We start from the raw sequence: 25775 nt of genomic DNA on the forward strand, positions 1-25775 counted from the left end.
GTTATTTTCTGTCAATCTGGTATTCCTTGGCTTACTGCTACATAATTCCAGTCTCCATCTTCCTCATTATATGGCATTCACCTGTTTGTCTCTGTGTTTTCACATAGATGCCTTATTATAAGGGCACCAGCACAATGGATTAGAGGCCCATCCTATTTCACTATGACCTCATCTTAATTAATTATTCCACCAATGACACTATTGCCAAATAAGGTAGCATTCTGTGTTAATGAAAGTGAGAGTTTCAAAATATCTTTGGGGGGAGGGAAGGGAGGGAAGGGTGGCACAAAATTCAACCCATAGCAAGACTACATGGTTGTTTGTGATCTGGTCTCGGACTTCACCTGAATTCACTTCCTGCCCATCTGCTCTTTACCCATTGTGCTGGGGTCACACAGGCTTCATGGTTGGTCTGCAAACCTGCCAGACGTGTTTCCACACTATGGACTTTGAAGTTGTAGTTTCTTCTGCTTGGAATGCCCCTCCCAGAGATAGTTACATGTCTCACTTGTTCACTTTATTCAGATCTCAGCTCAGGTATAATCTTCTGAGAAAGCCTTCTCTGATCAACAGAGTTGCCATATTGAATTGCCTTTATTTCTCATCATAATGCCTCTAATTATGTGATATTTCTTTTATTCACTATATACTCCCATTTAAGAATGTTGTATCTCCAGACACTGGTTTGGCTTAGTACTCAATAGATACATACTGATTGAGTGAATGATGAAAGTCTGATGAGATAGAATTAGGTCAATCACCAACGTAATCATTGCACCCTCATCCCATGAGACCCTAGGATAACCTACATACTTTTTTTTAAATCTTTATTGTTGAAAATATTACATATGTCCCCCTGTTTTCCCCATTGACTCCTTCTAGACTTCCCCTACCCCTCCAAGTACACACTCTTTTACTCTTTGCAAGTGGGTACTTTCTGTGTCTTTCTCTGAGATCTTCCTTAATTGCTGACTAAGTTTCTCTCTTTTGCATTAGATTGTAGTTATCTCTTTTGCAAATATTGGTTCTTAAAATTAGAGATTAAAAAAATCATAAAATGTTGTCTCTAAAAATCTCTTACATCCCCTAGAAGTATAATTTTATCATGACTTTAGGATATAAAACCATGGGTATTAAAATGTGTATATAAATGTAAATTATATACTGTAATTCATGACACATAATAAAAGTACATATTCAAAATATAATTTTGTAGCATCTACAATTATAAAAATAAAAGAAATAAATTTTGTACAAATATGAAAATATGACTATTTCTGCATCTATCTATGGCAGTTGTGCCTGTTTATGTTATTTCCCTGGCCAGTGCTAATTGCTGTTCTTCACAATAATGAACTCTGCTGATGTGAGAGCAACGTGCTTCTCCCACCAAGGTTAACCTTATTTTATTAGTCTACATGTAAATTTGTGTTCTTAGTTTATCATAATATCCCCAGTCAAATAGCTGGTTCAGTTGAGCCGTCTGTTACTTAATTGGCCCTTTGAGTATAGCATTTTCCTTGATAGTCACTAAGAGTCCATTTGCAGGGCCAGCTGAGGCAGCATACACAATGTCACACTCAGGTGATCCCAGATGATAACCTTCTGATGTTGCTGAACAGTGCTGAGGCACACTGCCTCTTTCCATTAGATGCACTTGGCATAAAGTAAAGGAAAACCTTTGCCCTTCTTTTACTTCTTGTATAGTGAGAGCTGTTGAGCCTGTCTACAAAACTGCTTCCTATGTCTCTCTTATTAGACTCATACGATTATGTTAACATTGTATAATTCGTGTCAGTAAACCACACCCTCTTGAACAAACCGAGAACTGCTTTATTTGAAAGGAGAAGTCTGCTATACATTTTCTCTTTATTATCATAATTCTAAATCACTTTCTCAACATCTTTCATGTACGTATTACTCCTTGTTTCTGATCCTCCAGACATATGACTAATTTATGGTCCACAACTCAGCCTTTGAAATTGATCCTCTGTCATATTCATCTTCATGTAACCTTGGCCCATTTCATCAAGGACCCTGAATAACCTCCCTGGCTATATATCCTACAGCTGCCTGGTGTATATCCTTCAGCAAATACTCATCTTGTTTTGCAACTCCTAGGATATCTCTTCCCAGTATTCCCAGGTGCAGCTTTAAGTATCATGACTTTAAGAGTGAAAACTGGGTAGACTCATGGGTATTGTGACTCACATATTGTTCATACAAAATAGCTCTTCCTTCTGTCTAACCCCATATAGAATCACACATCCCAGTCCACTTGCTCTTCAAAAATATTCTTGTGAGGTCCTGTACAAACAAGTAATTACCATCGATAGGCCCTGTTCAACTACTTGTTTTCTCAGTAGTGAAGAGGCTTACTAGTAGCTCATCTGTCCATATGCTCACAACATTCTCCTATGATTAGTGATAGGCATTTATAAAACAGCTCTCCAAATTTAAGAGCTCCTGCTATGAATTAGAACAAATGCCACAATCTGGAATCAAACCCCATGATTATGTGTTTTAGAAGAGTTCATTAACAAAGAGAAATAAATATGCCAAAATAAGCAAGCTGCACCTAAAGCTAGAGTGCTTTTCTTTATATATGCTTTTGAGCTTCATGAAAATCACTCAAGTTTGAGAAATTCATGTAAATATTTTAAGTCTACATAGAAGAAAATAATAATGACTTCAGTTACAGTCCTCCCCCCAAAAAAAACAATATTAGAAGAAATTTAACTTGACCTATTTGTTATTAACCCTCATTCTTTGTGTGATGAATTATTTTTCTCAAAAAAGAGCTAATGGAAACAAACAGTATTTGTTTATGGGGAAGAACAGCATAGGTAATATCAAACAATAACATAAATATTATGTTTTATAATAATCAAGTTTTTAAGTTTGAGTATATTTAGCATTTATCAGAAGATAATAAAATGCACATGCAAGTTCATGAATATTTAGAAATCCTAAATCTAACATTGGACCAGCTTGAGAGATATTTTTAACACAACTACTATTTCCCCTGTTTAATTGGATAGAAATGAGCTCAATTATGTCCTTCTTCAGTTTATTTCAGCTATGATCAATAGCTAGCAGAGTAGCAGAGAAGTTGCTCAATAAATTTTAATGGGATTAATGTATAATCAATAACTTTAATTCATTGAGCATCTATGCAAATCTTCTGTTTTTAAGCTACTTATTTTTAAATAATCAACTATTGAGGTATAATGTGCATAGGATAAAATGCTTCTATTTTGAATGTGTAGTTCAATGAGTTTTGACAAATATCTAACAGCCAATTGACATAGAACATTCAAGGGATAGAATACTTTTTTCTTTATACAGCATATTTTTACCCTTTACCAACTCATAGCTTCAGATATCTGCTTACCTACTGTCTCTCACTATCTATATATATAAAACCCTAATATGCAGAGACTGAACAGTGGAACGACTGAACAACCGGTTGCTATGACATGCACTTACCACCAGGGGGTGTGCGTGGAACATGGAGGGCATAGGCTGTGGAGGGATGGTGGAGCAGGTCAGCAGGGGTGCCAGACCAAGACGGAGTGCCAGTCTCTGTCATCGGGGCGAGCCTCTGGTGGTTAGTGAAAATTCTTTGCTCTCATGCGCCACGGTCCCGCCTGGTACTTGCACCCGCTGCTCGCAACCAGTGGCTGCCCCAATCGCTCAGCTCTGTCAGTGGGTGTGAGTGGTGGCTGCCAGCCCCGATTGCCCCTCAGAGCTTCTCCGCCTCCCCCTGCTCCTGAGGGGTGATCAGGGCAGCAGCCATCGCTTGCACCTGCTGACAGCACCAGTCCCTCGCACCCACTGCTGGCACTGGCCCCAATCGCTCCACGCCATCAGTGGGTGTGAGTGGGGCCAACGCTGTCAGCTCATGGGAGTGGTGGCAGAGGGAGCAGGGCTTCCAGCAGACAGGAGGCCAGGGACTGCAGTGGGAGGACCTGAGTGGGTGCACGGAGGATGGGCCAAGACCCTCCCTGTGCCCACCACAGCCTCGCAGCCCACAGTTCCTTTTAAGATGCATTGAATTCATGCACTGGACCCCTAGTGTATTATAATTTCTAAAGTGTCATTGGCATGGAATTATTCAATCTGGCTTCTTTTGTTCAGCCTTAATTAAAAAAAATAATCCATTATTTGCACCTATCAGTAGTTTGTTCATTTTGTTGCTGGGTGCATTGAATATACCACCATTTGTTTAAACATTAATCTAATGTTGGGCATTTTGGTTGCTTTTAGTTTGAGAATATTATGAATAAAACTGAAAAAATTCTTGTGCACGTTTCTTTGTGGGCATGTGTTTGCATTTCCTTGGGGTAAATATTTAGGTATGGGTTTACTCAGTTGTATAGTAAGCATAAGATTAATTTGATGCAAGGTACATAATTATATTCTCAGCACTATGTATGAGAGTTCTAGTTGCTCCAAATCCTAATCAAAACTTGTCATGGTCAATCTTTTTATTTTTTTAATCCTCACTTGAGGATATGTTTTTATTGATTTTAGAGAGAGAGGAAGGGAGAGAGGGAAAGAAACATCAGTTGGTTGCCTCCTGTATGCATCCAAACCAGGGATCAAAACTACAACCTAAGTGTGTGCCCTGACTGGGAATCAAACCCACAACCTTTTTGGTGCATTGGACAATGCACCAAACAACTGAGCCACTTGGCCAGGGCTCATGGTCAATCCTTTTAATTGCATTAATTACAATTCATGGGTTTGGGGGCATGTATTTATATTTTCTTAATGATGTTAATTTCTTAATGAAAAATTTACATTTATCTTAATGAGAGTGAATATATTTTCATGTGTTTATTGGCCATCTGCAGATTTTGTTATGTAGGGCATCTGCACAAATTTTTTTTTTTCCAATTTTGTCATTTGTTTTTCTATTATTATTTGTAAGAATTATTTCTATACCAGTATATAATTATTTAATCAGATAAATATTATCTTCATCTTTGTTCCCTCCTACCACCCCCTTAGTATCTTTTAAAGAACATTTTTAATTTGATTAACTCTAGTGTGTCATATTTTTAAGTTAGTCATTTGATTCTTAAGATTTGGTTTTCCTAGATACTTTGAGTTTTCATGCAAACTTTAGAATAGGTGTGTTTATTTCTACAAACAGCCTCTTGGAATTTAGCGTTTGTATTATTTTTAATAGCAATTTTAAAGTATTTGTCTGCAAATTTTATCATGTCTTTCATTTATTGATTTATTGCCCAATTATCTGCATGTCTATTCAACTTTACTGTAGGTTGTACATGGTACATGTTACTTTTTGAGTATCTAGTGTTTTCTTTTAAAATCATTCTTTAAAGAGTGTTCAGTTTTGTTCTGACAAGTAGTTAATGTAAATATGGTTTAGTTTGATCCTTTCAAGACTTGTTTCTAAGTTATCTTAGTGTGGGCATAGAGTAAACTTTGTTCTGGGAATAGTTTAGCCCTACCCTCATTGCAGGGCCTTTCTGGAGTCTCTATTGATTTTCACAGATGTTCAAGGAGGTCATTTTACTCTTTTATTCTCCACACGTACCCAAAATTATTTTATTGAGACTGGAACAATTTATAATAAAGTACATATTATAGCACATTGGAAAGACTCAAGTTTTACAAATTTCACATTCACAAATAGGATCCACTTTTTGCTCTGAGGCATGTAGGGAACATAGGGAGGGGGGCAGACAAGGTACCGTCAGGAGACACAGACCTAATGGGCCAACAGTTAGTCCTTCCTCAGAAAAGAGCTTCTCTGTGACTTGACCATATTTCTAGATGTTCTGGGAGAGAGAGAGGCAAAGTTCAGGGACATGGTGACCCTGCTGCCTGTTCTCTCTCTGGTTCATAGAATTTCTATGGCAACATTAAGCTACTGCTCGACACTACAGAGACAACAGGCACAGACATGTGAGCCATTTGGCTAGAAAAATCCATCTGGGGATTCCTACGGACTCAGAGAGCTCTCTCTGCTCCATGAAAGTCAGTTTTTTACCCACTGTTAAAAATATGATTTTTTTAAAAACATTTCATCCTGAAAAGTTTCAAACTTCCTCATAAATAGAATAGTATAACAAAGTCCCATGGTTCATTATAGGGAAGCAAGTGATATGACCAAGTTCAGTTTCCATTAACAGCCACCCGATCTAAGTGAACCTTCTCCCCAAGCTTGAGTTTTCCACTCAGTTCCATAGCCATGCTTTGCTTTCTGGATCTACCTGGTGCTAGAAAAAAAGTTAAAACCAGTGAGAGTGGCAACTGTGTTGGACTGGTGAATTCAACTCTAGTATGTGTGACGCGTCTCTTAGATAGAAGGTGATGAAAATGCTCAGTCTCTGGAATGAGGTTTCTCAGGCAAGTTGAATCCTTAAGGACCATCACCATGGCACAGGTTTCTGTAAGTGATGCGTACACTGTGAGGGTGATGCAGACAATGAAGAAAATAAAGAAGCATTATTTAGGCAACACAGAGAAATAACCTGTCTAGACAGGTTGGGTGGGAGGGGTAAGGTGTTTAACAATGATTTCCAACATGTTGGAAAGCCTGCTCCCTCATCTCCTGTGAAAGCAGAGCAGTGCTTTCTGCCTCTCATTCTGTGTGATTGAAGGAGAGAAGGAATTATGGCTCTTGGATGAGCTTTGTTCTTGGCTCATCACAATAGCCACCATCTGAAAAGAGGTACTGCAGCCAGGCCCCCTCACCACTGACTACAAGGGGAAGGCAGTCTGTCTGCTGCGTGACAGTCTACTCCTTGTGTTCCTCTCCCACCTCTTTTTCCAACTCTTCTGTTAGTGGTGGACACTAATAGTGGAGGACACTATTCCCGGGAGAGATGCTCAAGAGTTCTCTGCTCCGCCCATTTCTTGCTTATCTCTACATGGGAAAGTGCAGTTCATAATGAAATGAAATGCACACAGGCACAAAATAAAAAGTTGCAAATAAATACACAGCTAACAATTTATCACATGTTGTGAGAAGAGGGTGATTTTTATTTTCTTCTTTGTGCTTTTATGAATTTTCCAAAGTTTTAATAATAAATTTTGTTGTTGTTTTAAGATATTGCATTGATCCTTTCTTGTCAAATATCGGGCCAGACCACCACGGAATTGTGATTCATCCTGGTCCCATGACTTCAGAAAGCAAGGCATGAAAACCTCCGTGCCAACTGGTTCGCTAACCTTGCACTGTTCAATGAGCTTCTTCAAGCTCAGCTCTGTGCATCTGGGTCAGCCACACCCAATGACTCAGGTGCCCTTAAGGATGCTCAGTGGCAGGGAGGGTGGTAAAGCAGCTGCCTGACAGTTGGAGGCAGTTGGCTGACTCAGCCTCCATCTGGGCTGAAGTTGTCTTGTTCTCTGGCTCAGGAACCAGGGTGATATGCCTCACAGCATTTCTTAGACAGAAATTCACAAGTGTCTAGTTGATAGGTGCCTTTTAGTCTTCATGTCAAATGTGACTAGGAAGCTAAACAGTTTCCTAGGAACTCAAGAGTCCTACAGCTTCTGCAGGACCTTGTTTCCAGCATGGTGAAGGTCATGTATGAGAAGACAGGCTCTTTTCCAGGCTCTTTACTCAGGCCCATTCCCAATCTCAGCTGTAGACAGAGCCCTCCCCTCACCTCTTCCCACCCTCCTCTAACTCATCACCACGATGTGCTCCACAGACAATAGGTCTGTCTTCCCAGACTGGGGTTGGGGGAGGGCAGGAGGTTGTAGGCTACTGGAGCCTTCCGACTTGCCTTACTCTGTCCAAGCCATCCTGAAGGAAGGGACTGGGGAGGGTGGCCTCTCCTCCCGAGGCTTGGGTAGCCTCTGGCACATGCTTAGTAATGCCTTCAATTCCAACCTGAAGTTCTCGTTAAGCCAGCAGTAGATGAAAGGGTTGTAGCAGGTGTTGCTCATGGCAAACCAATGGGAGGCTAAGTAGAGGACATGGTTGGTATGGATGACCTTGCTGGACAGGAGGAGGAGGTAGCAGTTGAGGGAGAACCAGAGTAGAGGGCAAATAGGACCACCACCAGCATCAGCATCTTGATGGCCTTCTTCTTCTTGCCCTGCAAGGTCAGGTACTGCTCTGTGGTCATGTCGCTGATTGTGTTGCCTGATTGTGTTGTCCAACCACAGCTTCTTGGCCACACAGGCATAGGCTACAGAGATGATGAGGGGGGTAGGGTGTAAAGCAGGATGAAGGTGGCCATGTCCAGGTATTTCCAGAAGAAGTCAGCTGGCTCAGGAAAGTCCCGCAGGCATAGAGAGTGAACCATGTCCTCACTGTACTTGAAGGTAAATAATTTCTGGCAGATAGCATGTGGGAGTGAAAAGAAGATGGCCAGGGTCCAGAGTCTTCGATGTGGATGACACCTTTTGTGATGGAGATCCGGGGTTTCAATGGATGCATAATGACCTGGTGGCGGTTCAAGACAATGGCTGTCACCGTCAGGACAGAGATGGGCAGGGAGCAGTACTGGGAGAAGCGGCTGACGTGGCACATGCCTTTCCTGAACACCCATGGGTTGTTCACAATGCGGACCAAAGTGAAGGGGTGCTTAGAAGCGTGATCATTAGGTCAGCGATGGCCAGGTTGACGACCAGGAGGCTGGTGGCCGGGTGCATTTGCTGGTTCTTGAAGATGACATGACAGATCAGGAAATTGCCAAAGATCGAGAAGACGATGATGAAGGAGTAAGCCACCGTGGGGTTCTGGGACCTGCCCCTTAGCGCCGCAGGCCCACAAAATTTTGCCAGTCGCAGAAGGTGTAGATGTTCCAGAAGAAGCGCAAGGTGTTGGGGGCGGGCGGGGTCACAGCAGGGCCTGGCCCAACCTGTCCTCCAGGCCCTCGGGGCGCTCCGTGGCTCCAGCCAAGGGGAGGAGAAGAAGCAACGCCCGTGAGGGACCATTTTGCAGGGGCCTCCACCCCGCACCAGACCACGCTGATGTCCCTGACAGGCTTCTGACGGGCAGGTGAGAAGGGACCCCTGGGGCTCTCCGCACCTGGTGGGCACCTGCTCGCCCTGGCCTCCCTCTATCCGCCCGTTTTATTCTTGTTACATAGCTTATGTATGTAGCAGAATATGCCACCCCAAAACATGCCTCTTTGGCATAAGGATTATTTTGAGGAGTTGCAGACACAGGAGAAGCTCTGAAAACAGAGAAGTTACCCTTTTGTAAGGGAGATTTACATTAGAAGGGGGGCCTGTACCAGGAGAGGTGAAGTTTACGCCTAAAGGGCAGGGCAACCTTTGCTTACCAAATGTTTCATCTTCTTATCTTCCTATGAATTTAATCGTCTTCCCCCCTTTGAAACCACAAATCCATATATCTTTCCTTAGCTGAAGATGTTACATAAGCCTCAACCATCTGGCCACCTTATGAGTCTCGTATCTTTGTGGGGCTCCCATTTGAACATGCATACATAATTAAAATTTTTTTTTCTCATTAACCCATCTTTTATTACATGGTGTTCTCATCCAAAAACTTAAAAGGATAGAAAGAAAATTATTTTCCCTTCCCTACACTTAGTTTATAGTCAAAGACTTAAGGGAAACCTTATTCAAATTTCTGGAATTTTTCTCTGGTTCCTTTTCTCTAGTCCAGTGATGGCGAACCTATGACACCACCTCTGACACGCGAACTGATTTTTTTTGGTTGATTTTTCTTTGTTAAATGGCATTTAAATATATAAAATAAATATCAAAATATAAATCTTTGTTTTACTATGGTTGCAAGTATCAAAAAATTTCTATATGTGACACGGCACCAGAGTTAAGTTAGGGTTTTTCAAAATGCTGATACGCCGAGCTCAAAAGGTTCGCCATCACTGCCTAGTCTGTCTTGCAAATTCTATCTTCCTCCATGTCTCTGAATTCTGATATGTGTTAGTCAGATGCTCCTGTTCTGTTGCCTTCTTATCTGTCTGTAAGCGGGGGTGGCAATGTACCTCCAGACAAGCAAACAAATAGCTCAGGCAATTGTTGGCTTCCCCTGGTTTGCTTTTCTTTTCACTGTGATCTCTCACAGACAACTACCATTACCCACTAAGGGTCTTTGTAGGTAGAGCTTCATGAGACCAAGCAAAGAACAAGCTTCTGAGGAAATAATAGCAGCTGGAAGAACAAGTACAAGGGAAGCACATAGAGTTGTGGCAATTAGAGTTGTGACTTCCTTGAACACCTGGAACATTTAACAGAGACTCAAGAAAGGCCTGAAGAGCAGAGACAAACTATTTCCAGGTAAATATTATGTCCACACTAAGGAAACTTAGACACAAGACCTGTAAAAGCTGAAAGCTGGAAGCAAAAGAGTATAAGCCTTATGGTAAAATCAGAATAAATGCTTTGTGTTCTGTGTCTGGGGTTTACTATCCATGGAATAATCAACTCAAACGATTCAAAATGTATTTCTAATCTTGAAAATCTTTTTGAAAAATCATATCTTTTGACAATTTGTAGATAAAACATTTCTTCTCTCCCTCCTCCATTTTGAGAATGTTTTCTTGTCATTCTCTTCCAGTAAGTTAATTTTCTTTTGTTAGATTTGGTTTTTCTGTTAAAATATTCTTCACATTAATTTTCATTTCTAAAGTGATGCCTGTTTTATTTTATTTTTCAGTCTTGATATTCATTTGATTTTAAGCTTATTTTTTAACTCTGAGGTATTAAAGACATATTTATAACATTTACATATTTTTGCCCTTTGAATATTTATAGAACTCTACCTTATTTTATTTACTTACTTTTTAAAATATATTTGTATTGATTTTAGAGAGAGGAAGGGAGTGGGATAGAGATATAAAAACATTGATGAGAAACATCAATTGGCTGCCTTCTGCATCCCTCTTACTGGGAATCAAACCCTCAACCCAGGAATGTGTACTGACCAGGAATGGAACCATGACCTTCCGGTTCATGAGAATAATATTCAACCACTGAGCCACACCAGCCAAGCAGAAGTCTACCTTATTTTAGTTTTGTTTCCCTTTGGTAATTTTTAAAAATGTATTTACATGATAGGTTGAATTACTAATAACTACCTTAATAGTTTTAGAAATCATCCATTTCAAGTTCCTATCCATAATTTATTTATTTTTAGCTAATATGCTCCTAAATACTTATAGTTTCATGTTAATTACCTCTCCTTTGTCCCCATATTATTCTTATGCCATGTTGAATAAATTCAATATTTTTTTCAATAAGTCTGACAGAGCCCACAAAGAATGAAAGATTTAGGAAAAATAATATCTGAGATAATTTTAAATTCTTTTTTCATTACTTAGAAGACTTAATTACCCAAATCTTCACTTCAACCTACAAAGGAGAACTATAAAATAGTAACTCATTAAAAATATTTCTGAGATAAAGCCCTAGCCAGTTTGGGTCAGTGGTTGGAGTATCAGCCCTCGGAGTGAAGGGTCTGATTCAATTCTGGTCAAGGGCACATAACTTTAGTTGCAGACTCAGTCCCCAGCCCTGGTCAGGGTGCATGTGGGAGACAACCAATCAATGTGTCTCTCTCACATCAATGTTTCTCTCTCTCTCTCTCCCTCTCCCTTCCACTCTTTCTAAAAATCAATAGGAAAAAATATATCCTCAGGTGAGGATTAACAACAAAACAAAACAAAACAATTTTGAAATACAGAAAAGTACATAAATTAGGCCTTCTCTAAACATTTATGCAGCTCCCCAAATGTGAACAGGACATTCAGTTCCTTCAAGAGTAACCAGACATTTCAGGAAACAAAGCATTTGCAAAACAACCCAGTGCTAACCTAATGTTTTCTTTTCCGCAGCATTCAGGAGCAGTTTTGAGCACCAGAAAACAAACAAGAGGCCTCTTGGAATGTAGTTCAGCTCAAAAGAGTTTACTGATTGGAGGATGGGACAAGACCCATCCTTCTGCAAATCCAGCATTACAGTGGTGCTTCAGCATCTCATCACCAATCCTGAAGAATTCGCCTGCCTCTCACAGTTAATCCAGGTCACCATGATGGTGTCATCTATTTTATGATACCCACTGATCTACCCAGGGTTGAATTTCTGGAAATAGTTGAAAGTGGAACAGCTCTTTCCTTTATACCACTGAAAAGCCTCCAGATTTAAGAAGAGCTATTACCAGTCATCTCCTTGTTAACTCAAAGATCCAGCACCTTGTCTAGAGCCCAAGAATGATTCCAGGGAAACTATAAGCCATATTTCTGGTCAACTCCAGCCTGAAGTGAGAGGTCTGAGGAAAGAACAGTATGTATATAAATGGAATTTAAATCTTGCAGGACATCAAAATTGAAATTTTCAAATTAATTGTTATACTACCTAACTGTTCAAGTTAGCACACAATCATGTTATCTTTTCTAAATAAAGCCACTTACAAAAAAGAAAGAATAGCCCTGGCTGGAGTGATACAGTGGTTGGAGCGTCTGCCTGCACACTAAAGAGGTGCAGGTTCAATTCTCAGTCAAGGGAACGTATCTGCTTTGCAGGTTGGATCCCCAGCCCTGGTTGGGGGGCATGAGGGAGGCAAACAAAAGATCTATCTCTCTCACATTGATCTTTCTCTCTCCTCCTCCTCCTCCCCCCCGCCCCACGCTTCCACTCTCTCTAAAAATCAATGGGAAAAATATCCTGGGGTGTGTATTAACAACAACAACAAAAAGTAATCAGGGTTTGATATATAAAGATATTTGGAGTTCTTCAAAACGACATGTTCTATTGGTTTCCCCTATGGGATGTATTGGCAGAAAAATGAAAGAGAGCTCAGGTGTCTCTTTCTCTTCCTATAATGACACTGATTCTATTGAATTACGGTTCCACCCTATGACCTCATTTAACTTTATCCTCTTTAAGGCCCTACATCTAAATACAATCACCTTGGGTTTTAGGATTGTACATATGAGCTTTGGTGGGGGGATACAATTTAGTCCATAGCAACCACTGTTACAGACATTCACATAAATGAAATTCAGAACCAGAGTATGATGTGAAAAAAAGTGCAGAAATCATGTAACATTTATAAAGTTAAAAAACACACATACCATACAAAACACTATATATTTTGGGGATATATATGTATATTAAAACTATAAGAAAAGCAGGAAAGTTATAAAAATCCATACTTGGCTAATTTGTGAACTATTGCTATAGTGAGAGAGGGAGGCAGAACACACAGCAGATGCACAATGTGGCTGATGTTCTATTGCTTAACTTGGCCAGTGGACATAGGATAATTTATTTTATTATTCCTATTAACTTCCATTTTAAATTCTATACTTCTCATCTTAATTTCACTTATGAGATATATTCTTAACTCAGATATGTTAAAATTGGAAACAAGTATATTATTAATAAAATATAACATATCCCTTTATACTGACATATTTTACTATTCAAATTGTGAATCAATTTTCTAAGAAATTATTTGCATATCATTAATATGTATTTTCTATGAATTTATTCTAAATAAAAGTAAGTTATATATCATCCTATTAGTTAAAACTAGAGGCCCTGTGCATAGTAGGGTCCCTAGGATTGGCCGGCAATCAGGGCTGATCTGTGGGGCAACTGGCAGGGCAATCAGGGGGGCACCCGTTGGCATCTGCCTTGGCTGGCCTGGTGCCACCCTCTTGCTGGCCCTGCCCCCCACTGCCGCTGCTGGTTGGGGCCTGCAGGCTGGGGGCAGCTCCTGCGTTGAGCATCTGATCCCTGGTGGTCAGTGCACATCATAGTGACTGGTCGTTCCACTGGTCATTCCACAGTTCAGTTGATTTGCATATTAGGTTTTTATTATATAGGATAATAGTGGATTTTTCTTCAAAGCACAATTTTGATTTTCTATTATACTTCAACTTGAGCACAATGAAAAAAATATCTAAGTATAATTTCACACTTACTATTCTATTTTCTGTGTTCCTTATACTATACTTTTTTGCACCCAAACATTTTAATATGTCTTAGATATCTACAATGATATGTGAATTTTCTTTTTTCTACTTTTTTACAATTTATTTTTTATTGAATTTACTGGGGTGACATTGGTTAATAAAATTATACCGGTTTCAGGTACACAATTCTATAATATATCATTTGTATGTTGTATTGTGTGTTTACCACCCCAAGTCAAGTCTCCTTCCAACACCTTTTATCCCCCCATTTATCTTCTTCTAACTCCCCAAACCTTCCTCTACTTTCTAGCAATCACCATGTTGTCATCTGTGTCCACGAGTCTTACATTTTTTTCTATTTCCTTTTAATTGGAGATTTGATTGTTTCCATTCCTGTTGGTCACCCCCACCTCCCTACCCATCCTCTAAATTCCATGAGGAAGTAGAGCGATAGCCTTGCAGTTTTTGTAATTGGAAATCGTATCACTTGTCTGTGTCAGGCTCTCTGATTGATTGCAAAAAGCATTATGCTTATTTTGGTAATTAACTTCAATTCCTCTGCAGTCAGTTAAAAACATAATTCATAGCAATCTACTAAAATGTAAAAAATTTAAATGTCTTTCTCTATCCCAAACTCTGCTAAGATAATTTCTGTCAAAAAGGTTGTCAAATTTCCATGTAAACATATCATTATCTAGCATTCATGCATTATGGATTTTTTCTTCTTTTTTAGTTTTACATATCATGCATTTCATTACTCATTATTCAACTAGAGAACATGCCACTCTACATGTTTCGTATAGTATGCCCATGTGAGAACGTAGTTGAATTAATAGTGCAATGCCAGAGCCAGGCATATGTGGTTAGGTATTTTACAATTAATTTAGTATAACAATGCTAATTTAAGTCTGCATTAATATTCCTTTTCAAACATGCTGAAAAAGTAATTACAGTGTACACAGCACAAATAATAGGAATGGCTTTTCCAATTTATTACTCTATAAAAGAATTAGTGTGATGACCAATTAAAAGATGCTTTTAAAAACAGTTATTACATTGTTTATCATGCAGAACTAATTGAAGGAAGGTTAAAGGTGTTACTAAAATCATTAATTTAATTCCTTCTATAAGTGACATCAAATTATTATAAAGTATAATATATGGTCAGGAAGAGCACTTTAATGAAACCTTGGAATAATTAAGGGAGTTATCATGACAATATACTACTCATAAAATGAGAAATCTAATAGCACATTTTCTTTTTCTTATTTTCAAAGTAATGTGATAAATTTGATAAAATTGGCTCTTTATAATATATATATTCTATTGACAGTAGTAGCATTTCTTTTTGTTTATTTTGTTGTTAAAGATGGCTGCTTTTATCCCAAATGCATGAAGTAGAAAATGTTGATCAGCTCTAACGTTGACACTGACTGCTTCTTGTTGTTTTCCCACACAAAGTGGAGTTAAGGCAACATAGGCAAGGGCAGAAGATTGAAAAACAGAATGGGTAAAGAAAAACACCCTCTTTCTGCTTTTCCAAAAATTATGCTTCAACCAAAATCACAATCTTTTGTTAGTGTCCCAGAAAACAAAGCATCTGTCCTTAAATATTTCTGTTAGTGTTCCTCAACACCCACCTTTTTTTTTGAGATATTGTTTGGTATTCTGTAGGGGAAATGTTAATTTTTCTTTTATTGTTTTATATTCTAAACAAATGCAATTCAATCTCTAACAGAAAAACTCCTGAGCTTTTTAAATAGGTGCAAATAATCTTTATCAATTTCTAAGAATGGAAAAATTTATTATTTCCCCAAAACAATTTTCATAAAAGAATAAACACCTTTAAACATTATATATTATAAAAAAACCTATACGGTTTAGTTAATTTTTATAAAATAAAATGCTGGTTCTCAAATACCTAAGAATTTCCACCTTTATACGGGCTCTACTGCATAGTATTTATCTCAGAAAGTCATTCAGAAAAATCTTCAGTTACTAAAACAGCAACTGGAAGTATAAGAATCCCATGGATTTAATGATAAACCATGTATTTGAATTATATTTTTATCTCTTCACTCTTGAAAACCAGAGATTGTGCAATTATTGAATATAAGAATTTCCAAGTACTTTATCATTAATTTTTCATGTAATCCACAAATCTATAGGCTCAGGAAAAAAAGATGAATACTGAACTGGCACTTATTAACCAACTAAGAAGTGTTAAATCATGGGTGATTGTGATCAATGATTGCTTAAGCAATATCAGAATTAATAATGGGTAAAGGACCACTTCATATTTAATGGATAGTTGATGAATATTGTAAAATAGATATATCACTCTGACTCCATGGAAATACTTGTTAAGAATATTCTAATCCAAATGAGAGTGATGTATATCACAAGATTCTACAAAGGAGAGGAAGAAAGGATATCTTATTGAAACTCCAAAGAGATGCATCAAAGTTTACCCATTCCTTTCCCTTTATACTAACCTCTACTGTTACAAAATATGCGTTGTTTTAGCAATCCTGGACTAAAATGGAGTTATAATAGCTGTTTTAATTTAGATCCTATTTAAGCTTTAAAGACTGGCCTCCAGTTGCTAATTTATAGCATGTCCTCAAAAACAACTAACATTCTATAAAACAAATTCTTGTAAGTCATTACCATTTTAAACAATTGACTCTAGGGAGACCAACAGTAATTCAAATAAGAAGGGTCATTTTCAGCTCCCAATATCTAATATCTTAAAATATAATGTAAATATTGGTTATTAAGATATCAGTAATAATTATTAAGAATTAATAATGTTATAATTGTTATTTCTTATTTGCTAATACAATAGCTGAAGTAGTATCTTCTAAGTCTGTTTTGCAAACTTGAACAATAAAATATGTACTCACTGTAATATTTTATTTTAACCCTGGTAAACTGTAAAAATGTGATATCATTTAAAATTTACAGTCCGATGTCCCCTCTCCTGCATCCTTGGCTCTCCTTTATCTATTTCTATGCTATTACCACTTCAGTTACATCAAAGTGTATGACTTCTCACAACACACTCCAGACTTTACCTATAACAGCTTATTTTTATTCATTTACAATTCACTTCAAAATCTATGAATCAGTCTCAACGCTAAATACCAAATTATATCATGTTATTTGGAGGAAAGTTACCATAGAAATTTAAGAAGTAGTGACAGCCCCGCTGGTGTGGCTCAATGGTTGGGCGTTGACCTATAAACCAAGAGGTCATGGTTTAATTCCCAGTCAGGGCACTTGCCCAGGTTACAGGCTCGATCCTCAGTGCGGGGAGTGCAGGAGGCAGCAGATCAATGATGCTTTCTTATTATTGATGTTTCTATCTCTCTCTCCCTTCCTCTCTGAAATCAATAAAAATATTTTTTTAAAAAAAGAAGTAGTGACAAACATGCTTACTTTCTTTAAAAATGACTTGTTTAGAACAAATGCTATTTTGACATTGATTACAATTATTTTATATTTACCACTACCAATAATTTAATTGTGCCTTTAGATGTAATTAATAGTTTAAAATGTGAGCAACTATTAACAGTTTTAGTTATTATTGAATCAATAGGCAGTTATAAAGTAGCTATTATTCAGGAAATTATTCTAAACAATCTGTAAGATTTCAAATATATTCAATAAGTCTCTGCCCTAAGAATGTTCAGTTTATTTAAAGAATTTGCATGGTGGCATTCATTCTAATACATTTATTTTGCACTAATTTATCCCTGAATGAATTGTCTGTAAAATTTTACTTCTAAAGGCATAACAACTTCAGTTAAGATTTCATCACTATAGACAGTGTTCAATTGTTCTGTGAAAGATTGCTACTTATTTCTAATATTCAGACAGTGAAATAGGTAACTATTATTTGCCTGTTTTCTTTTTTTTCTTGGGAGAATAAATAAGCATGACTGTGAAGCTTGAAATGAGAGATAATATTACATTCAAATGTCATCATTAACATCAGCCACCATTCTAAAAGATAAATTGTGCTTATCTCCAGGACAATGGCAAATAAAAAGAAAAATATTCTACAAAACAAAATATATGAGTATGCCTTTTAGAAAATAAAATGATGGGTTTTTTTAAGTCAAGATAGCTGCACTCATTTGTGTGTGTTTGAAAATTAAGTTACATTTTCTCTGCCTATGATGAGGAGCGTGAGGATTAGGAGGCATACATTTAAAAAAAGAAGTAACACTTTTGTGTATTTTTACTTACCCATAGTTAAACACTTGATAAAAATGATCATATTTACATTTTCAAAAGCAACATATTCCTATCATATCATTCGAGAATCCTGGAATACCACCCAGTCATAAAATGAATACATTACCCTTCTAATAAAGAAAAATACTTTGGCACCAGAACAACCACATTCAAAATAGATTGCCAAATATTAACAGTTTAAAATTTTCTAAAGTGCTATATATACATTTGAAAGTTTTAAAAATAGCTAGAAGGATGATGTTTGAGAGGTGGCTCAGTTTAAAAAATAGAACACAATCACTGTTTTAGTTTTAATGCACAGAGCGTGTCTCTCACCATTCTACCAACCCTGATCACCCAAGAAAAGCTAAAGTTAAGTTAATTTCCCTTAATTTTAATTAAAATAAATACACTAAACAATGGCTTATTTTAAGGTACAGTTAAATTTTCTCAGCTTTTAAATTCGAGTAAACTCATTAAGTAGTATTCATACTACATGTCTTTGTTTATGACTTGATTATTATTCCTTTTGACAGATTATTTATAATTGTCATTCAAGTGAATTCATCATCAGAAATTTGTTTATTTTCACATCTTCACAGTATTTTATGGCATAAATATACAGCAAATACTTTATTCAATTGACTGTTCATGTGAATAAAGTGTTCACCAGTGCTGCTTTCAATCATGCTGCTATTAAACAAGCTTGCTCAGATGCATTGTGGAAAAGTTTCTCTGACATACACACTGAAGTTGAAATTCTGTTATATGTATACTTAACTTTCTTTAGTAATAGCACCAATGAACTCAACTGCTCAGAAGTAGGTGCTAAAATCAGAAGAGTGTTGTGTCAGCCACACCTGGGGAACTGGCTTTCCTGGCAAGTATGGTGGCAGAGGAATTCACATATTCTGAAGCAGTGGTGCCATTTCTTATGTTCTGTCTCCAGTATCATACCTGCTGGCAGGCAGGCAGCACCAAAACTGGTTTCTCCTGGAAAACCTCATAGAATATGGCAGTCTTTCTGTAGGCTTTATTGTCATTGACTATTTAGAATTCAAGTCACATTCCTATTGTATATATAACGAGGAACAAAATCGCTGTGTCATAGGATATATGCACTTACAATTTTAGTAGCTACATCTAAAGTATTTTTTCCAAAGCTTTATACTAACTTACATTCTTAGCAACAGTTTACTCCTAGCAACTGTTCCATAACTTGGTAACACTGGGAATTTTCAGATGTTTTAATTTTTGCCAGTCAGAAATGGTAAATGCATGTGAAATAGTACCTTATTGTGGTGTCATTTTGCATTTCCTGATTACTAATGATATTTACCCTATGAAATGCTTATTCTTGTCTTGTGCCCATTTTTCTTTTGAGTTGTCTTTTTATTATTATTTGTATGAATTATTTGTGTACTCCATATGTTGCCAGTGGGAGAGGTCTTCATCCCCACCTGGGAATGAAATTCTTGTGATATCCTGAGAAAATAATTTTCTGACACTCGCACAGGAGAATGAGTGATTTCTATTCCTGGGGAGTTACATCCCTGAGTTTCCAAGGTCCCATTTCCCCTTGTCCCATTAAGGAAAAAGTGTAGCTGTGGCTTCAATAGGTCTAGAATCAGAGTCAGTGTCCAGAGTTTCCATTCCATATTGGAGCAGTGTCCAATCCAGAGTCCAGCTAGCGCAGTGATTCCCAAAGTGGGCGCTACCGCCCCCTGGTGGGCGCTGCAGCGATCCAGGGGGGCAGTGATGGCCACAGGTGCATTTGGGGGCATATATCTTTCTGTTTAATTGCTATTAAAATTTTAAAAAAATTAATTTCCAGGGGGCGCTGAGTAATATTTTTTCTGGAAAGGGGGTGGTAGGCCAAATAAGTTTGGGAACCACTGAGCTAGCCTAAGTTGTGTTCTCTACTGCAGCCCATCAGTCCACAGGCCACATGGTGATGGAGGAAACATGGGTGAATGAGAGAGCCCCACCAGCCAAGAGTCAGAAGAGAGAGTTAATTTGTTTAGGAGATTATGTATTCCCAAATTTTCACAGGTTTTCACATTCATTCTGGCCAACCATCTCTGTCCCCAGGTTTGACTGTCAGGAAAGTACCTTCCCTATGTCACCCCAGTGTCACTGGGCATGTGTCTAGCTCCTCTATGTTAGACCCCTTCAGGGGGTGGATCAGTGGTTCCCTGGGAGTGTGAAATTGCAGCTTCCTGATGAAGATGCCCAAATGGCCATGCTTATAATGTTTAGCCTCCCTTTTGTTACTTTCCTATCATATATAATAAAAAGCTAATATGCTAATTAGACTGAACAGCAGAATGACCATCCAGAAGGTCAGGGCTACCAGGCCCTATCCTTTCACAAATTTCGTGCATCGGGCCTCTAGTTAATAATAACTAGCTAATTACAATGGCATCATGCATACAGTTATATCTGCTCTTAATATGTGGCTTATCTGTTCCTACCTTTCATTATGATTTTTTTAAAATTAAAAACATCTTATTTTAATTGTCAGAGTGATCAAATGTGTTTATTTACATTTGAATTTTTACATTTCATTTTAAGTAATATTTACTATCCAAAATCTGATGATACACCTCTGTATTTCTTCAAAAATATTTTAAATTTTGCCTTATATATTTATGTCTTTAAGCATATATAACTAACTTTTTACTCTTCAGGTGTATGTGCTAATAATCCTTAAAATATCTAAGAAGATATCTAAAGGAAGTTGAAATTTATTGCAATAAAGACCAAGAGAAAATTATTAAGAAACTATTTTTAAAGCTATTATCCTAATGCTACAAAAACTAGGAGGGAGGGAGAATGGAAACTGTTTTTTATATCAACATATGGATAAACAATGTTTCTCATCACACTTTATTGAGTTTTCTATACCTAGTATTTGCAGATTTAGCAGGTGTCAGGATTTGATACATTTGTGGGTCTCTTTCTGGGCTCTCTATTCAATTTCTTGTTATATTGTTCAATCCTAGTGCTAATAGCAAACAGTGGTAGAACAGAAAGCCTTATTGTTGTAAAGCCCCTTCTCCTTGGTGGGAACTGAATTTCAATTTCCAATGAATCCCAATGTTGGTCATGTGATTCTGTTGAAAGTCTGTCACTGTTTTTTGAAAAGGAAAGTCCTGATGGAGAAAAGTATATCATATGCTAGGCTCTTCTATGACCTGAATGTTTGTGTCTCCTCCAAATTCTTGTTAAAATCCTAAGCAACAGATATTGTGATATGAGGAGGTGGGACATGTCACAATGAAAGAACAAACACAACCTGAAGAGACAAAGCAATCATCAGACCCAAACTTCGATATGACACAGATGTTGGAATTATCAAACAAGGAATTTAAAATAACTGTGATTAATATGATAAGTGCCCTAATGGAAAAAAGTAGGCAATAAGAAAAAATAGATGGGTAATGTTAGCAGAGAGATGGAAACCTTATGAAAGTAAATGGATGGATAAAGGCCTTCAAATAGTAAGCATTAGAAGTCTGGAGTCACTATATTGAGAGTATAAGAGAACATTATGAAACACTTGTGCCAACAAATACAATTTACATAAAAATGGACAAATTCCTTAAAAAAAACACAAAACAATATACCAAAACTGACACAAAAGGTAGACAATTAGAATTAGTCTTATATCTATTCAAGTAAATTTATTATCAAAAACCTTCTACAAAGACAACTCCAGGCTCAATTATTTTATTGGTAAATTATTTGTTTAAGGAAAAAAATGCACCAACTCTTTCAGAATATACAAAAAACAACAACACTAAACTTGTTTTATAAAGCCAGCATAACACTCATACCAAAAGCTGACAATGTTTTTACAAATACTAAAAACAGCTCTAATGACTGTAGTAAAAATATTAAAGTAATAGTGAATTAAATCTAGTAATATAAAAATATTTACCATGAATTACCAGAAATTCATGGGGTAATCCCAGAAATAAAAGGTTTAAAATTCAATCAGTGTAATTCACTTTATTAATAAAATACAAAACAAAAATAGTATCACTTCAAAGGATGCAGAAGCAGCTGACCCCATTGGGAACAGTCTCCTGGTGGCACCTAGGACCCAAGCTCGCAGGGATTCACTTCAACACAAGCTGGCTCCTGGGGCCTGGGTGGCTCCTGAGGCAAGAGGCTGCAGGCAGCTCCACTACTCCAGGTTCCTGACACATGTGAGCTCAGGGCCCCAGTCCCGGCCCTCGGGGCTCCTGTAGCCCAGGCTCCCATCAGCCCCCTCCAACTCAGGTCCCAGGAGGGCTCCGCAACCCAGGCTCCTGCTCAGCCCAGAGCCAGGTGAGCCACCAGGGACCCAGGCTCTTGAGCCACACCAACACCAGGTAAACTTCCATGACCCCAGGCTCTCAGCTGACGCAGCCACAGGCCTGCTGTCCAGACGAGGGCAATCATTCCCACTGCGTGTTTGCTAATAACCCCTGCTTTCCTTCCTGGTTCCTTGGGGCCTCAATAGATTCCTCTTTGTCAGTCTGAGTGGTTTCAGTCCAAACCAAAGAGGGACCTTGGGCCAGGGAGGCTGGAGCATCTGGTTGCTCTCTCAGTCTGCTCTTCCTTTTCTGGTGAGTGGAACTTCTTTCAGCCAGGGATTTCTTCTAGGCCAGTGGTTCTCAACCTTCTGGCCCTTTAAATACAGTTCCTCATGTTGTGACCCAACCATAAAATTATTTTCGTTGCTACTTCATACTGTAATGTTGCTACTGTTATGAATCATAATGTAAATATCTGATATGCAGGATGGTCTTAGGCGACCCCTGTGAAAGGGTCGTTTGACCTCCAAAGGGGTCGCGACCCACAGGTTGAGAACCGCTGTAGGCCCTGAACATAGTCCCCATAATGGCTATGGGGTGATGGACGCAAGATGAAGGTGTCTTACTTCTCTTCTTATGTAATTACTAGAGGCTCAATGCACAGATTCGTGCATGGGTGGGGTCCCTCAGCCTGGCCTGCACCCTTAAAACTTCCTCAGTGGACTCTAGAGGTTCCCGGGGCTGTTTTTGTTGTGGATGACTGGACAGCCAATGATCTTGGTGATGGACATGGAAGCTGTGTTCTCCTACATCACCATTTTATCCCTCTCTGTAAGGGAGAATTGTATAATGATAAATGTCTGTATAAAAGAGAAGCTAGTAAGTGACCTAACCTATACCTCAAAGAACTGGAAAAAGAACAAGCTAAATTCAAAGTTAGAGATGATAAGAGCACGACATGGAACAGCCATAATGGTCATGAATAGCCTGGCAGAGTTGAAAAATATTCTCAAGGCAGAATTGTAGGATTTGTGACAAACTGGCTTTATGAGAATTTGGGTTTGAGTAACTTGGTGAGTAGAGAATTGAGCATAAAAGAGGAAGAGCAGATTGAAAGTAGAAGATAATAAAAGTGTTTTGGATTAATTATTCTTACGGTACCTATTGATGATACAGCCAGGTTAAAAAGTCTTATATTGTGCTAGATTCTCTACTTTAGATTAACTCATAAATAGAGATGAGATAAGAATTTAAACTGGTGTATTTTGGAGATACACCTGGGAAACACAAGTAGGTTAGTGAAAAAGTGAGATTAGAAAGGGAAGGAAGCCCATAAAATGTGCATTGTCATGCCAGTTGCAGCCACTATAGACAAGGATATTAAAGTTTAGAATCACTGGTAAAACTCTAGAAGACAGTGTAGAACATACCTTCGAGTTACCACAACCTAGAGGTTAGATGTTGGGGTTGTTATCGACCAAATTTCCACCAACATTGTTTAAAAGCTGTTCTTAGAGTCATTGACTCTCCCAGCTCTGCTAGCTTACCTCATACATAGGATGCACATTCTTTTGCAGTCAGAAAACAAAACAAAACAAAACAAAACAAACAAACAAACAAACAAACAAACAAACAGGTGGAGAGTAGCAGATGTTTCCTGTAAGTAGCATTCAGCATATGGAGGATGAGTGCCAAGGGCCTATCTATCAGTGAGATAGTGATGGCATTTGCCACACCAAGTATATTGACCTGTAGTTCAGGGAAAGGTTTTGCTTAGAGAAATATATTTGGAAGTCTTTAGTATACAGCTGGTCAAATTTATACCTCCAAAAAACATGAATTTACAGGTCTGGTCAATAATATCTCCGATTGTAAATCAAGGAGACAGAAGATATGACCCATTACATTAGTGGCCTAGCGGCCAAGATAGCATGTTTTAGAGGATGAAAGAAAAGCTATCTTTAGGGGACAGGGTCTAAACTCTAAAGAGTATGTGAACTTTGCTCTGGAGGAAGGCAACATGCAAAAAAGGGCAGAATGGGAATTGCTAGCCACTAGAGGGAGAGGGGGGAATTTCCTGGTGAAGTTGAGAGTGTCCAGGCAGTACTGTATTCCATCAGTTGAGCTATGAGAAAGATAAATATTCAGTATAGCTAGCTAGCATCATTAGAAATTCCAGTAGGAACCCTCACAAGAGAATTACATCTAAAGGGATGAAGTATAACAGCAAGGGTAATCAGTAATCTAATTGATCCCAAAATATAAGAATTTATCCTCTAGTGACTGTAGTTGAAGGGGAGAGATAATACTTCCTGTGGATCACCCTGAAATTGGGGAACTTAGAGACACTATAAGACATTGTGGCTTCTGTTTACTACATATCACATAATACCTACTGGCTGTTGTTTTCCTTCAAATTGGCCTCTTTCTATAGCACCATTTAATGTTCCTTAGTAGGGTGCATCAAAAAGGTGCATTTTTCTGAGTAGAAGCTTGAACCAAAATATAAGAACTCAAATATATTTGAATCAGCCCAAAATATAATCCAGACCTCAAATTCCATAGCCCTCTTTGATGAAAATGTCGCATTAGCAAGCAGTTTGCTCTACCTTGAACTGGACGAAAAACCAATGTAAAGTAGTGTTTAATCTTGGTTTTTACTATGGAGTTCTCCAAGAAATCCCTGATTTCAGTTCACATATCCATGTATTTCACACCAGGTTTAGACATTGTCCCAGAGCAAATCAAGCTCCTGGTAATATCAAATCCTATATGAGTCCCAGAAGTGTGCAAATCTATATATATAAAACCCTAATACTCAAATAGACCAAATGGCAGAACAACCAAACAACCAGTCTCTATGACGTGCACTGACCACCAGGGGACGTGCACGGAACATGGCGGGCATCGGCATCAGGCAGCAGAGCGTGGAACATGGTGAGCATTGGCCGCGGCGGGATGGTGGAGCAGGTGAGCGGAGGCGCCAGACCAAGGTGGGGCACTGGTCACTGTCATCGAGGCAAGCCTCTGGTGGTTACTGAAAATTTTGTTTCCACGTGCTCTGGTCCCGCCTGGCACTTGCACCCGCAGACAGAGCTGGAGCCGCCACTCACACCTGCTGCCGGTACCCAACGCCGGTCCCGATCGCTTGGCACTGTCAGCAGCTGCCGGCCCCGATCGCTCCTGAAGGCTTCTCCACCACCCGCCACTCCTGAGGGGCAATAGGAGCATCAGTTGCTGCCCACACCCACTGACAGCACTGGCCCCACTCGCACCCATTGCTGGTGCCAGCCCCAATCGCTCTGCACTGTCAGTGGGTGTGAGTGTG

At 38.5% G+C, this 25775-nt stretch overlaps 1 pseudogene; it reads right to left on the reverse strand.

Annotated features, from left to right (window-relative positions):
* Nucleotides 1-7770: 7770 nt before the first annotated feature.
* LOC102429213 overlaps nt 7771-25775 on the reverse strand; it is a 32812-nt pseudogene continuing 14807 nt past the window's right edge.

This window comes from Myotis lucifugus, unplaced genomic scaffold (genome assembly GCF_000147115.1).
Source record: "Myotis lucifugus unplaced genomic scaffold, Myoluc2.0 scaffold_142, whole genome shotgun sequence".
NCBI lineage: Eukaryota > Metazoa > Chordata > Mammalia > Chiroptera > Vespertilionidae > Myotis > Myotis lucifugus.